Below are 14,238 nucleotides of genomic sequence, written 5' to 3' on the forward strand. Positions count from 1 at the left end.
GGCCTTACCTAGGCCCAGCCTGGAGTGTGATGTGGAAGCCCTGCCCCCATCAGCCGTGTAGTGAGATGCAGACTCAGGCATCAGGCCACCCGGGTTAGACCTTGCTGCTGTCACTTGTCTGTTGTGCCCTCCTGGGAAAGTTACTTAATCTCTCTCTGCCCCGGTTTCGTCATCTGTAAGATAGGAATAATGATAATTCAGAGTTGCTCAGCCATCTAATAAGTTAATATGAGAAGCATGCTTAGAATGTGCCTGGCATGTAGCAAGCTCTCTGTAAATAAGAGCTGTTCTTATCCATGATCCGGGAAGCAAAGCAGTTGCTGTTGTTGGGTGCTGTAGAGAGAGACTAAAGACAGTGCCTACCCTATATCCATATCCCCTTCTGGGTCATATTCAAGGTTTTGGGACCCTAGACCAAAGAGATGTGAACTATGTTTCAAGGCTTACCTGAAAAGGAAGCCTCTTTCCTGGGTCCATCCTTCCAAAGGTAGACTTCATCACTAGACTCTACACCCCTAGGGTTGATCAAAGGGTGGCCATTGAGGGGCTGGGAATGCCCATGGATGGAGTTTGAGCTTGTTGGCCGGGGAGGCCATCCCTAGGTGCATGAAACTCTTGCTTGTCTGAGATGGAGCCAGGGGTGTAAAGAGAAAGGGGCTGGCAGGGGGCCTCTGTACTTTTGCTTCAGGCTTTGCATTTTAGGGAAGGGAGTGCAGAAAGACACAGGGCTGAGCATCTATCTGCAGGCTGCCTACCGTCTACCAACTGACCGACTATGGTCCTCATGTCAAGGCAGGACAAAGGCACTGGCATGAGGCTCCCAGTTAACTAGCACACAGAGGCAAGGACCAGGCCCACAGAGCAGCCAGCTTGTGTGCCCTTCTCAACACTTCTGGCTGGTGAGGACTCCCACCTGGGCCCCAGGAACAGGTGCTCCAGGCTAGCTCCTCCAGACTGCAGGGCTGGACTCAGCTCCCCCAGCTTTGTTCGACATACACCTTACTTAGGGACCTGGCAGTGACCCTGGGCTTGGAAACTCAAGCTTCCAGATCCCAAAAGGCAGCCTGTTAATTGAGTGTTTTGGGTTGCAAGAAGCAGAGAATCAATCAGGGTTTCTGAAGTAATATAGGGCTTATGGTAAGATTGCCCATGGAAATAAGAAAATGAGAACCTCAGCCGCGAGCCAGGCCTCCCAGGTGCTTTCAAGAATCTTCTCTCTGGTGAAGGTAAACAACCAAGCTGTGGAGAAAGCAGACTCCAAGGTGAGCTAGGCCTGCAGGAGGCTGAAGCTAGAAGGCCCTTCAGAGACCACCAGTTCTGGAACTTATCGGCGGCATCAGGGCACAGTTACCAGGGTGTCCCAGCTCCTGTCTGTGAATTTGCCCCTCTCCATGTCCATCCATTTCTTTTCCTGCTACTGCCAGGCTTCTCTTTGCTGTGTTTCACTTCTATTTCACTGCTGCTGCTTGCTCAGAAGTTTGGCCCACCCATGGCTGACCACGCTCCCCTGGCTGGCCTCTTCACCTCGTGACCCTCAGCTTTGGTGTTCACTGCTAACTGCCCAATTCTTTGCATATTGCTGCAAGTCATTAACCTTTGGGGAGAATTAATCAGGAGTTGGTCATTGACCAGTCTATAGATTGGTTACCTTGGGTCAGATGCCCTATCACTCAGCTATAGTCAGTTAGAGACCATGACTTCTTAGTGGCTGTGGGAGCACAGGTTTCTAAGGCAGATTCTTCTCTTCTCCCCCACTCAGCTCCCCATGCCTGTCTGTCTGTGAGAGGAAGGTATCAAGCAGGGTATCAATGAGGAGACCCCTGGGGAGTATTGGTGGTCCACATCAGATCCAAATCTCTGACCCTGTCCCCTGGCTTTCTGTTCTCCTGGTCTTCCCATTCCCTTCTGAATATAAGCCACTCGGTTCACTTAATTCCTTTTTTAACAACAGAATCAACAATACTCCAGTAAATATTTAATGAGTAGCTTCTATAGTGAAGTCTGTCTTCTCAGCACCGGAATTTAATCTGAAGCCGATAGAAAATCGGACCATGTGAATATTTATCACAATTAAGTTTTACTCTTTACTTTCGCACACATCTTCTTATTTAATCTTATCAACTGCACCAGAGTCAGCAGGGAAGACACTACTATTATACTCATTTTGTGGGTGAACAAACTAAAGTTCGGAGAGGCCCACTGACCTGCCCAAGGTCACGTAGGGAGCCGTAGGGACTCAGTACTAGGACTTGGGTGATAGCCCCTCCTTCATGGAGCCCTATAGCATCTTGTCCTATGGGATCAAAGCCACTTTATGGCTAGGACCTTTTCCTGTGTTGCTTATAATCATTGCACACATGGTTTGCAATGACATTTCTGGTTTTGACCCAGATTCCAAGGGGTACCATCTCTTCTCAGTGAATGGATATGGTGCCTGAGGTGTCCTTTCCTAGTGCTGATTTCCCAAGAGGGGCCATAACTTCTTCCCAGTACCCGGGGAGTGGCCTTCCTTTCTGTCCTTGTGTTCCTCAGGCCAGAACATTGTCCTGGACTCAGGCTCTGCCAGCTTGGGTCCCCAGGGGATTACTACTGTTCCTCTGCTCAGGAAGTATTCATCACCCCCAGACCCCTGCTTGCTGGGAGCTCTATTCCAAGGTCCCTGAGTTGGCCTGGCCTCACACTTGCAAGCAGCAGGTGGGGCAGGACTCTACATGGTTTTATACCAGAGATCCTGGCTGGAGCCTCAGGCCCACAGCTGGTCATAGGCATCATGAGATCTCCTCACCTCCTAAAGTCAAAGGAGAAAGTTGAGAATCAAGAACCAGACAGAATCTGAGTCTGTTCTAGAACAGAAGATAGGAAAGGCAGAGTCTATAGGAAATTTTATTTAATTGTTTTATAGTATCAGGAGGAGAATATAAAGGAGGAAGCTGGAGCTTGGCCTGCCTTGGAGTGGTGGAAGGCAGGTGGAGAAAGTTCCCCATTAATCAGAGTTTGATGGGAAGCTGGGAAAGTTGTGGTTCTAGCTGATTACCACCCTAATAGTGACTGGGAAAGAGAGAGCCATGCAGAAAAGTATGTGAGGTGTGTGTGGTGTGTGTGTGTGTGTGTGTGTGTGTGTGTGTGTGTGTGTGTGTGTACAAGCAAGTGATTGCTGGTACCTTGAATTTCATGAGCATTTGCTGATATTACAGGCATCCAAGTGCAATCAGGGTTTCCTTTTAACTCCCTAAATGTCTCTTTCATGGCCTTTGTAAGGGTAAATAAGGTAGAGGTTGATGTCTCTCTCATGTAACTCTTCAAGGTGAATGTTCCCATGGGAGGGAGGTTCTGCTCCGTGCGGTCATCCAGGGACCCAGGTTCCTTCTGTCTTGTTTTGCCAGTATTTTCTAAAGCAGCAGTTCCTAAACTTGGCTGTGTATCAAGTCCAGTGACATCCAAGTTTGCAAATGGCTGTTGTAGGGCCTTGCTCTTGTCTGCTTGGTTCGAGCTGGATCACAGGTACACACAAGCCTGAAAAACACATGTGCAGCTTCCTCTGACATTTGTTGGTGAGAATTTGGTCATGGCACATAAACCTTCAATTACAGTAATATGTGAAAAGTGCTATGATCCTACTTGAACCCAGAAGAGGAGCCTCTAAGTAAGATATGGGAAATCAGAGAAACCCTGTTAGAGGCTATGACCCTTGGTAACCACATGTGATTTGGGGTTAGCTTGGTTTGTTTAATGTCTAACCTTGGCCTCTTCATCCAAAAAGTGGAGCTAATAACTGAAATTGACATAGAGGGTTGTGAGGATTATGCACAATGAGTCTTACAAAGTACTTAGCACAGTGCCTGCCCCTAGTTAGCACCAAATAAATATAAACTCCATTATTGTTATTCTCTGGGGTAGGCAAGAACTGTGGAGATGAGAAACCTTTATGGGGCTGGGACACAACCAGGTTTGGGGTTCGATTTTAGCATCTTCCCTTTGGTTAGTTCGTGAGCAGGATGTAGACTATCTGAGACAGCTGCTGGGCAAAAACTGGTGGTGCTGGTAGTGATGAGGGGTATGTGTGTGTGCACTTACGTTGGGGAGCAAGCAGTTGTAGGAGTATCAGGACCCCTGGGGCTCCTGGGTGGCTCAGTAGGTTAAGCATCCAACTCTTGATTTCAGCTCAGGCCATGATCTCATGGTTCATGAATTCGAGCCCCACGTCGTACTCTGCACTAACAGTCCAGAGCCTGGTTGAGATATTCTCTCTCTCTCTCTCAAAATAAAATAATTAATTTTAAAAACTAAAAAAAATAAGATAAAAACAACTCAGCCATTGAGGAAAGGAGGGGACACAGATGTTGCCTGCCTCTGCCCAGAATCTGACAGAGATGGTCTAGCTTGTCTGGGGCCCCTCTCCCTGCCTAACTCCAAGGACCAAAGAGGGGCAGAAAGCAAAGTAGGGGGTGAGGGCACAGGGCATCTTGACTCCATGCTGCCCCCATGTCTGGGCAGGTAAAGCAAAAGCCAGCTGGCATTTTCCAGCTCTGGCTTCATTTTCAATAAGACTTGGTGCTGAACTTCTACTAAATCATTGTTCCCCTCCCTCCCTCCGTCCCTGCCTGCCTCTTCCTTCCCTCCCTCCCTCCCCCCTCCCCCCCCATCATTTGCTGCTCCTGACAAATGTGCCTCAATATTTTCTATGATATGCCTGTGCTGTTCTCTCCTTGCAGAACTGCTGGCTCTACCAGTATCTTTTAATTCCCAGATTGTTCTCAGTTCTAAGATCTCTCTCTCTTTCTCCACTGAAGTGAAGGTTAAAAAAAAATCAACATTGCATAAAGGCTCAGGTGACTAGGGAGTGGGGTTCAGGGATCACTATGCATTCCCTGAGCTTTAAGGGTAGAAATAGGAACCCTGGGAGCCCCCCAGCACCTGGGCAGAGGCATAGAGCAGACCAACCCTGCCGAGCAGCTAGCAATTTCTATCAGGAGATCTGCAGGTATCAGTCTCCGGGGAAGCAACGAAAGGAATGTGGGGCACCTTGGGTCGTACTGTCCAGCGCCATTGGCTGCTCCCCAGGTTTGCAGAGACCTGGTTTTCGAGCGGTTTTTTGGTCCTTAAAGATTTTCAGAGGCATTGAGAGGCCTCAGCTCCTTGCTGTTGCTTCTGACAGATAAGAAGATGGTTTCCCTTCTGCCTCCTTTCTTCTTCCTCCCCAATCAAAGTGTCTCCATAACTGCCATTGTCATCGTGTTAGTAATAGCCACAGATGCATTAGCGGCCCTCTCTCAGTCACATCCCCTCTCCCCAGCTCTCTCTGTCTCTCCCACACCTGCCTGTCAGCCCTGCTCAGATAGTAGGCTTCTAACATTCACAAACCAGGGGAGGAGAAATTCGGGGGTGGGATCAGGAGAGAGATCATCTATCTCCGTCTGTCACAGCACACTCCAAACCATATACCGAAATACAAATTGTGTTTCCTCTCACCATCTGTGGTCACAGCAGCCAGCTCTGTCAGGACGGAAAGCAAAGGAGAAAGGCAGACAGGCGCGGCAGGGCTGAGCTGGGTGAGGGGCCACCTCATGCCTGTTGTGGGCTCCTCGTTCACAGGGCATCAGGACCCTCTCCCAGGTTTTCCAGGCACGGGATCACAGAAATTTCTGTTGGATAGGCAGGGAGTTGTATATAGAGACATGAGCCTTCAAGGAGCTTAAAGTCTGATGGGGAGGCAGGCACAAACAGCAACATGTGCCCAAGGGAAGGGCGTGGTGCTATGGCATCTCAGGGTGGAGGGCCCTGAACCAGGGCAGGGGGGTCACAGGAGTTTGCCTGAAGGAATTGACAAGCACGCTGAGGCTGGAGGGTGGAGCCAGGAGAAGGTGGAAGTGAATGTTTAAAAAGCCCCTGAACACATGGGGGTGGGGTTGCTTGGCTTGTGAGGCTGGGAGAGCAGACAGGGACTGTGGCCACAATCTGGCCAGAGAGGGTGGTGGCCTGAAGCAGGTGGACGGCCTGGGAACCACAATAGGAGAGGAAGGTGAGAGGCCTCGGGAGGCTGGACCAGTAGGACTTGGTGAGTGACCAGACATCAGGGGTAAGAGAGAGAAGCCCAAGTGTATGATGTGGATGACTGTAGATGGAAATGCCATTCTTTGAGTTAAGAACCATTGTGTGGGGTAGGTTTCGGCATGGGGACGGTTGTGGGTCACAGATGATTTCACTTCTGGCCACCTTAAGACTGAGCTGCCTGTAGCCAGCCTGGTGGAGTTAGTCAGTGGGTGGTTAGATGAATACAAGGCAAGACCACTTATTGTTTCAGAAGACGGACACCAAGTCAGTTCATGTGTAGTTGCGAATCTGCAATTCTGGTCCAGGTCTTTCTTGACAGTCCCTGACGTAGCAGGTCAGGGTCAGGTGCCTCTCCTGGTGTTCTCCCACCTTCCTCCTTCCCCTGCCATAGCGCCTCCCCCATCCCATGTAGCTAGAAGGCCGGAAGTTTGCGTTTAGTGGTCTGTTTCCCTTACCAGACTGTAAGTTCCACACAGGCAAAGGCCACGTCTGTCTTGTCTGTTGTGTCCCCATCACCTGTCACATAAAGTTCTTTCTAATGAGTTTCTGAATGAACGAATGTGTGAATGAATGAATGGTCTTATCAATGGGGTATACATTTCCGAGGGACAGAAATCAGGTCAAAGCTACCACCATCCTATCTCTACCTGTCCTTTTCCAGAGTTTCCTGACTAGTCTCTGCATCTCTACTCCTGCCTGACTGTAATCTGTTCTCTACTCAACAGTCAGAGAGATCGTTTAAAGATATAAACGGAGTCACGTGCCTCCCCTACTTAGAACTCTGTTCTAAGGGCTTTTTCACAGCCCTGAAGATAAAAACAAAACGCTTCAACAAAGCACATGAGGCTGTGCATGCCCCAGCCCTAGCTGCGTCTCCAGTCTTGGGCCATGCCACGCCCCCTCACTCACCTTGCACCTACCACATGGGGCATCCTTCCTGCCTCTGGCCATTTGCACATACTATTCTGTCTGCCTGCAAAATAGCCTCCTTCCCTCTCAGCTAGGCTCACCTTTAGGCCTTTGAAGGTCCCACATTCTAAATTAGACACCATTCCCCTTTTTCTGTCTCCTAGTACTCTGTTCTTTCCCTTCACAAGCCATCAGAGAGGTGAAGAATAGAAATGTGCCCATTTACCTGTTTAAAGTCTTTCCCTGTCCTGTGAGCTCCCTGTCTACCTGACATCTGTGATGGTGTCTGGCACATACCCAGGATTCACTAAGGACATGATGGATGGATGGATGGATGGATGGATGGATGGATGGATACATCGTTTCAGCTGTAGTGACGAGAAGAGGCCAAGTTAGCCATGACCCGCAGGTACTAGGGAGACGGAGGCCTGACCAGTGCAGGTACTTGGAGGAGGTAGAGACCTGTCACCATTCAGTTATGCAGTAGTCCATTCATGTACTTAAACATTTATTGAGTGCCAACTATATGTGTGGGACTGCACTAGACAGTGGTCCCTCAATCAGGGATGAAACACACAAAGTCCCTGGCCCTTTGAAGTTTACATTCTCATTTCTGGAGGAGGGGTACAGATAATGAACAAGCAAACAAAATTGTCAAGGGTTTGAGTTAACATGCCGAAGAAAAAAAATAGGATGCTGGGCTGAAGGACGTTGTTTCAGGAGTGTGGGGCTTGGAGCCTTGCTGGCTGAGGCATTTGGGGGCCATGTTGAAGGTACCTTGAGGAACAGTGATCTCCCTCCTGCTCGCAGTAGCCCCTCAGCTGGCTCTGACAGGCCCCTTTTGTAGGGAATACTGTGGACAGAAGGTACAGCGGCCCCTGACCTCAGCCAGCGGTTTCCAGAGTTTGTGGGCTTCCTGCTACCCTTGTTTGTCTATGAGGAGCAGAGGCTGGGGCTGGGGATAAATTGTGTGAGAAAGAAACACCTTCTTACGCCTCCGTCTTTTCACTCTTCACCTTATCACCTCTTTGGTGACATATGAAGAACTCATATATTTAGGTGCCCATAAGGGCAAAATTTTTCCAAATCAGAGGCACCTGTTTTGTGAATTTTGACAACGGAACCCAGCTGACAGATGGGCAGACAGATCTGCTAGGCACACTAAGAGTGTCAGGCACCTGCCCTCCTTTCTCCCTTCCCCGTTGCATCTGGCCACCCCCCTCCCCTGTGCCACCTCCCTCAGTGGAGAGGGGAAAGTGGGACAGAAACCAAGGCAGGCAGGGAGGTGTGAGGAGTAAGAGCACCCTGCTGGCTGGCCGGAACAGGCAGCCACCTCGTGGCCCTCACTGTCAGGTCTGGGAAGGGAGGCAGCACAGTGTGGTGGGGACCACTGGGGCACATCTCAAGCTACTTAGCCTCCCTGGGCCTCAGTTTCCTTCCCAGAAAACAGAGGTGATGATACAAACAGCAAGTGTTCATTGAGTCCTTTCCAGGACTGGTGCCACTCTAAGGATATTACATGAGCGATCACACTGGGCTCTCACAGCAGCCCTGGGACTTGGAGCTTGTCCTCCCCAAAACTCTGTGAGCGACCAGGTCTCATAGAGTTTAAGGCATGTGTCTAGTGTCACCTAGCTGGCCAAGCAGAAGGAGCCAGGATAGGAATCTAGACCGTCTGGCTCCAGAGCCTGCACTCGTAGCACAGGGTGCTTTCCCTGTTGGGGTTTGTGAGGGAGGACTGAACTGAGACACGACACTGCAAGCAAGAGGCCTGGTGAACAAATACCCCCTCCTTGAATTGCCCCTGATCAAAGTATTTCCCCCTCTGCCCTCCAGCACCTGTCAAATTTCCTTCCCTATGGCCAAACCCTTGGGTTTGGCCATTGCTGGTTTGGGAATAGGGCTCCTCAAACATTTTTACTCATGGACTCCTTAAAAGAGATTAGAAGAAGCATGTATTGTCTTGCATATCTTAAAATTTTATTATAAGTTTCTATAGTTTCATAAGACGCTATTTCCAGGTTGTTGCAAGTAGTGCCGTTTTCTAATAAAATGGCTGGTTCACCCTGTCGTGTGTCAGAAGGAAACTAAACACCATAGCGCTTTGAATCTACCCGCATGCACTGAAAAAACAACGGCAACAACAAAAAATCCAGCCTTTTTTTAACAGCCAGGAATGTTATTTTATTTCTTTCTCCTTAAATTCCGTTTTGCTTCCTCATAGAATTTTACCATAATATTATATTCTTATGCCTTAAAGACCTTCATTGATTATCCTATCCCATGTACATTCAAACTAATTTTTAAAAATTTGTTTTGACAGAAGGCTTTAGGTCATAAAGTATTTTTCTTTGTATTGAATAGTATTATAATAATTATTATGTAACCCATCAACATACATATATAAAAATTTTAGTGATATATTAAACATACAAAGCAAAATATTTCAGAAAATTATCACTTAATGAGAGACACAGGGATCCTTTTTACAATTAATTTATGTGTCCATGGGTGAATACTAATTAATGATCCAACACTAATAACAGAAGGAGAGGTGTTGGGTCACCAGTAAGTGGGAGACTTACCCATAGCACACTTATTAATGACTGTTGTTAGGAGCATTATTTACAATAAGACCCCCAATATATTTTCATTAAATTAATATAAATCTCATAAGCTCTTGGTCGGAAGGAATAAATGAGCAGAGAAGAGGCTGATTACAGGAAGGAGATCGTGCCCGAGTGAAAAATGAGTATGGACACACGTCTGCTATATGCTCCTATAACTTCAAGGTGTAGAACTGAGCCATTGGAGTAAGCATGGGACTTTTCACCCTCACCTTCTTGCAATCATACAAAGTATGTAATTGACATGGATGAGCCATGGGTGAATAGGCATCACTCCCCAACTTCTCTCTCTCGCCACTAACAAGTATGGAAATTCAGACTGCTTCATAGGAGATTGCTGCTTCCCTTCCAGCTTTTTATCAACTGTCAACATTCACATTTTAAACCTCTAGTGCCTTGCCGTGAGTCTGTTAACCTGGATGAAATAAAGCTGCCTTAATATTTCTTACTGATGATCTCACTGCTCTTAGCTGGTGGGCTCACTTTTTGACCTCACTGTCTCTAATTCTTGGTCATAGCTTTGGGGTCCCATGTCCAATTTCCCAGTGTGCAAGGTCTACTCAGACTGGGATGGTACAATCTTGTCCTTGATGAGCCTTTCTCCAGGGGCAGCTCAGAGGAGTTCCCTGAGGAAAAGTTCTCCACTGCTCTGGAAATCATTCCAAGGGACCCAGCCTAGAATCTGTGCTTGCAGCCTTGCTGTAAGTCTCCTTGTTCCTTGCTCTAAATCCCTTCTTGCTTAAAATACCTTTCTAGGTTCTTGTCTGTTTCCTGCACTAAACCCTGACTCTGTATTGATATGTTGAATTGTGTCTTTTCTTGGTAATCTGGTGGATTTTTTTGTTTGTTTGTTTGTTTTTTTTTTTTAGTTTTGCACAAATCATGCATTATAGTAGGGTTTAGAATAACCGAGGTGAATGCTTTTCTTTAGCAAAATGGGAGAAAGGTAATTATGAAAGGGGATGTGGGAAGGTAGAAACAGCAACTTAATAGGGCTATGTTCCATGGCAGGCCATTCCAGGAAAGAGGGTGTTATATGTCACAGAAGTGTAAATGGGTTCCCTTCAAAGTACCCATGTTCCAAGTCCTTTTGGAAGATCTCCATATACTTGTATATATACCCTAGTTTGGAGAGTTGGCAGTCTCTAACCCTGTAGAAATTCTTACAGGATGCTCAGCTGTCAGTCATGAACCCTCCTGTGTGGATTTGTAGGTTCATGTGATTTCTCAGGGACAAATGGCTGTGACTTGGGTTAAGGGCTTGGAGGGGCAGGGACTGAGGGTAGAGTGGGACTATACAGACAGTGCATAGAGAAATCAGAGGGTGACTAGTGGCAGGTAGAGATGCTCTAATGCAGCTTTGATCAGAATTGTATTTGACTAATTAACTAGCTTATGGCAACATTTAATGTCCATCCAGTGCCCAGGACATGGTAGTGTTCCATGAGTGTTTGTCCAGTGAACAAAGGAACAGTTACTTCCAAAGATCGGGGGATGCACTTAATGGTGAGAGGCCAGTGCTACTTACTGAAATACAAACTTTAGAGGACATTTCATGAGAGATAGTCTAGTGTGCTGGAAATGCTGGCTTTGGACCCCGAAATCCCCTCACAGGCTGGTTTACAAGTTGTACAGCACCAGGAATTTGCTTGAGTTTACAGAACTTTTATTTCCATAGAGAAAAAGGAGATTTCAAAGATATCAGACTCATGAGGTTGTGAAGAGGAAATGAAACAATGTAGGTAGAAGAAATACTTAGTAATTGGAAGGCACTATATATATATATGTATGTATATACACACACACACACACACACACACACATATATAATCTTGTTCAAAAATGTGTATCTTACTGTGTGCCTTTTGTTTCCAAAGCATATGTGCTATTTGAGGTGCGCAGAAGGATGTTGATATATAACTGTTTAACAGAAGCTTACTTTCATAGAAAGCAAGATTGAATGAAAGAGCAATTCTTTGTCTCCGCTGAGACAAAAAAATAATAATAATAAAAAGCACAAGTTGGCTGAAGCTAGAGCAAGGAGGATTGAAGTAGAGCAAAAAAAAAAAAAAAAAATCTTGACATGAATGTTCTAGAGCCTGGGGCAGGCGACAAAGAAGCCTGCTGGCTTTCTTCCCTCACTTCCAGGAGTCCTGCCAGGGTGCAGGAGAATGAACCAGAGGTCCCCTCAGGGGCCCCTTTACCCTCAGGCTTCTCGCACAAAAGGGCTGGCTATTCACCCTGCTGATGGTGGGAGCTAGTTTCTTAGTTCAAGCTTCCCTCCTTGCCGGTTCACTGTTCTGGTGCACGAACTCCCTCCTCTCCAAGGACCAGTGTAATTAAACAGCTCAGTGTTTGACGCAGGGTAGACATCAGAGCTCTCGGCTCTCTGTGGAGAAATACCCAAATGGTTCATGGCTTTAAAACTTTAAACAAGTCATTTTTTGGTCACTTCCTGTTTAAGCCAGGGAGTAGCCTAGGCTCTGTCCGTCCAGCTTTTGGAGAACAGAGGCAGAGGAGGCCCTGAGGTATGCTCATCTCCTGGCCCACCCTGTGGAAGACAGACAGACAGACAGACACGCATGTGGGCATGCAGGCACCTGTCATTTCAACTTAATTGCATCTGAAAAAAAAAAAAAACAGCTGAGAGTAATGTTAAAATTAGAGCACACTAAAGGCAGTTGAAGTTGAGAAAATTAGTTGAATGCTTCCTCGGTAATTGTCGGTGAGGATGTGAAGGGCTTGCTGTACCTGAGAGAAGCTGATAATAAACAACTCAGGGAGCCAGAAATAAACACCCATGCTTTCTTCTGTCTCTCAGAGGCACCTGTGCATGTGTGCATCTTTCTTTTCCCCACTCTTTTTCATTTTTTTTCCCAAAGACAGAAGCCGAAGTGACCACTGACACCCACTAACCTCTGACATAAGGGAGACCTGGGCTGGCAATAGATCTCGTGGCATTTACCGATTGTCTGAACATGGGAGGCTCTGTCCTGGGTTGGAGGATCCAGAGGTAGGCCCCTTCGGGTGGTAAGATATGCACGTGAGTCAAGATAGTAAGTGATCAGAAAGGCAAGAACAAAAGCAGAGAGGCTTCCTGCTGGCAGTGTCCTCTGAATGGGGCCTGGAAGGGTGAGGATGGTTTGGGCATCATGGTCTTGAGCATATCATAGGGTGGGCCAGTGAGTGGCTTGGTTTGGATGGATCCTAGGTTGCATAAAAGAGAAATAAGGCTAGAATGAATGAGGAAAATTAAGGCCTGGCGGCCCTGAATGCCTGGCTAAGTCATGATAAGGATTTATTGCTGGGCAGTGGGGAGGTATTGAAGCATTCTAAACATGAGTGACCAATGTAGAGCTTGCTTTCGGGAGGGATTACATGATGGGAGGGTCTGGGAGGGCTTGAAGGGGAAGAGAGAAGAAGCAGGGAGAAAAGGGGTCATGGCAGCCTGACACGGGGTGTGGGGCTGGACACTGGGTATCCTGCCCAGGGCAGGCAGTCTTGGCTGCTACCAGAATGTTCATCCATCTCCAAAAACTGGAGGATCCCAGCTGCCTACAGTGTAAAGTGTCTGTCTCTTAGCCAGTTCTCTGAGCCCCCTACAATCATCTCCAACTGACCATCCACTTCTTCCCTCTATGCTTGTGTTTCAGCAATACAGTTCCCTCAACAGACATCACTTCAGAACTAGCATGTACTTTCTCACCTCTGTGCTCCGAGCTAACTGCACCTCCAGCCTTCTGTCCCACCCCAGTCTCTGTGGTCCATGATGATCTCATCTTTGAACCTAAGACAGATGAGTAGAGACACCCAACAACCCCAGGGGATGAGACCTTAAATTCTGGTTCTGGAGTCCTCTAGGGAAAGGAATGTAGGACATATGCATGTGTGTTACATAGAAAGGGTAGACTAGAAAGCTGAGTTCATCCCTGTGGGCTTGCGTTTGCCTTGCCCTCTCCCCTCTCTGCCTCCCATCCCAAATAGATTGTTCCATCATGTTGTGCTGGCAGGAAGTGCAGCTCAGCACTGTTGGGTTCCAGCAGATGATAAAGTGACAGGAAGATTGTACCACATTCTCCAGAAAGGTCCCCTGGGGACGATGTTGAGTGAGGGTGATTGATTTGGTTAGATTGTGATGTGTTGTTTAGGGAGAAGACAGAGGCACAGGGAGAATGGAAGAAAAGAGAACAGGGAAAAGAAGTAGAGGGAGGAGCCCCCTCTCCTCACGTGGATGCAGGCTCTGGTGGTGTTGGGGTTCACTCTCCTACAACTGATCAAGAGGGTAGGGATGAGGTCAACCAGCAGGTCCCAAGAGACCTTGGGGGATCAGGGAGTACCTGACTCCCTTCATGAGTAGTAGTAATTGTTCTGGGAAGTTGCAGTGGAGAGAGCTTTCTCTATGGAACTTGTTACCGTGAAAGATTGATGCATTGAGTGAGGGTCAAGGGGGAGATCAAGTGTACTGAGAAGAGGCTGGCCTGGAGGGGCAGAGGTCTGGGCAATAGCCACTCTCTGCGAGCCAGGAAAGCAGGTGCCTGCAACCAGGGCAGCATGTGCAGAGTAGAGAACCATGGTGGGAAACAGGGAGTCAGGTCTTCCTGGAAGCCCTAGCTGATCAAAGGTACGATGCAGCCTCTTCGTCAGGCTGTCC

At 47.7% G+C, this 14,238-nt stretch overlaps 1 long non-coding RNA gene across 1 annotated transcript in view; it reads right to left on the reverse strand.

Annotated features, from left to right (window-relative positions):
- Positions 1 to 2,916: 2,916 nt before the first annotated feature.
- The window catches only part of LOC121035395 (uncharacterized), a 41,867-nt gene continuing 30,545 nt past the window's right edge, over positions 2,917 to 14,238 (reverse strand). Inside the window, exon 4 of the long non-coding RNA XR_005792860.1 lies at positions 2,917 to 3,513. This is a non-coding gene — a long non-coding RNA (uncharacterized LOC121035395). The remainder of the gene's footprint in view (positions 3,514 to 14,238) is intronic.

This window comes from Herpailurus yagouaroundi, unplaced genomic scaffold, assembly GCF_014898765.1.
Source record: "Herpailurus yagouaroundi ecotype Mexico unplaced genomic scaffold, PumYag 161, whole genome shotgun sequence".
Classification (NCBI taxonomy): Eukaryota; Metazoa; Chordata; class Mammalia; order Carnivora; family Felidae; genus Herpailurus; species Herpailurus yagouaroundi.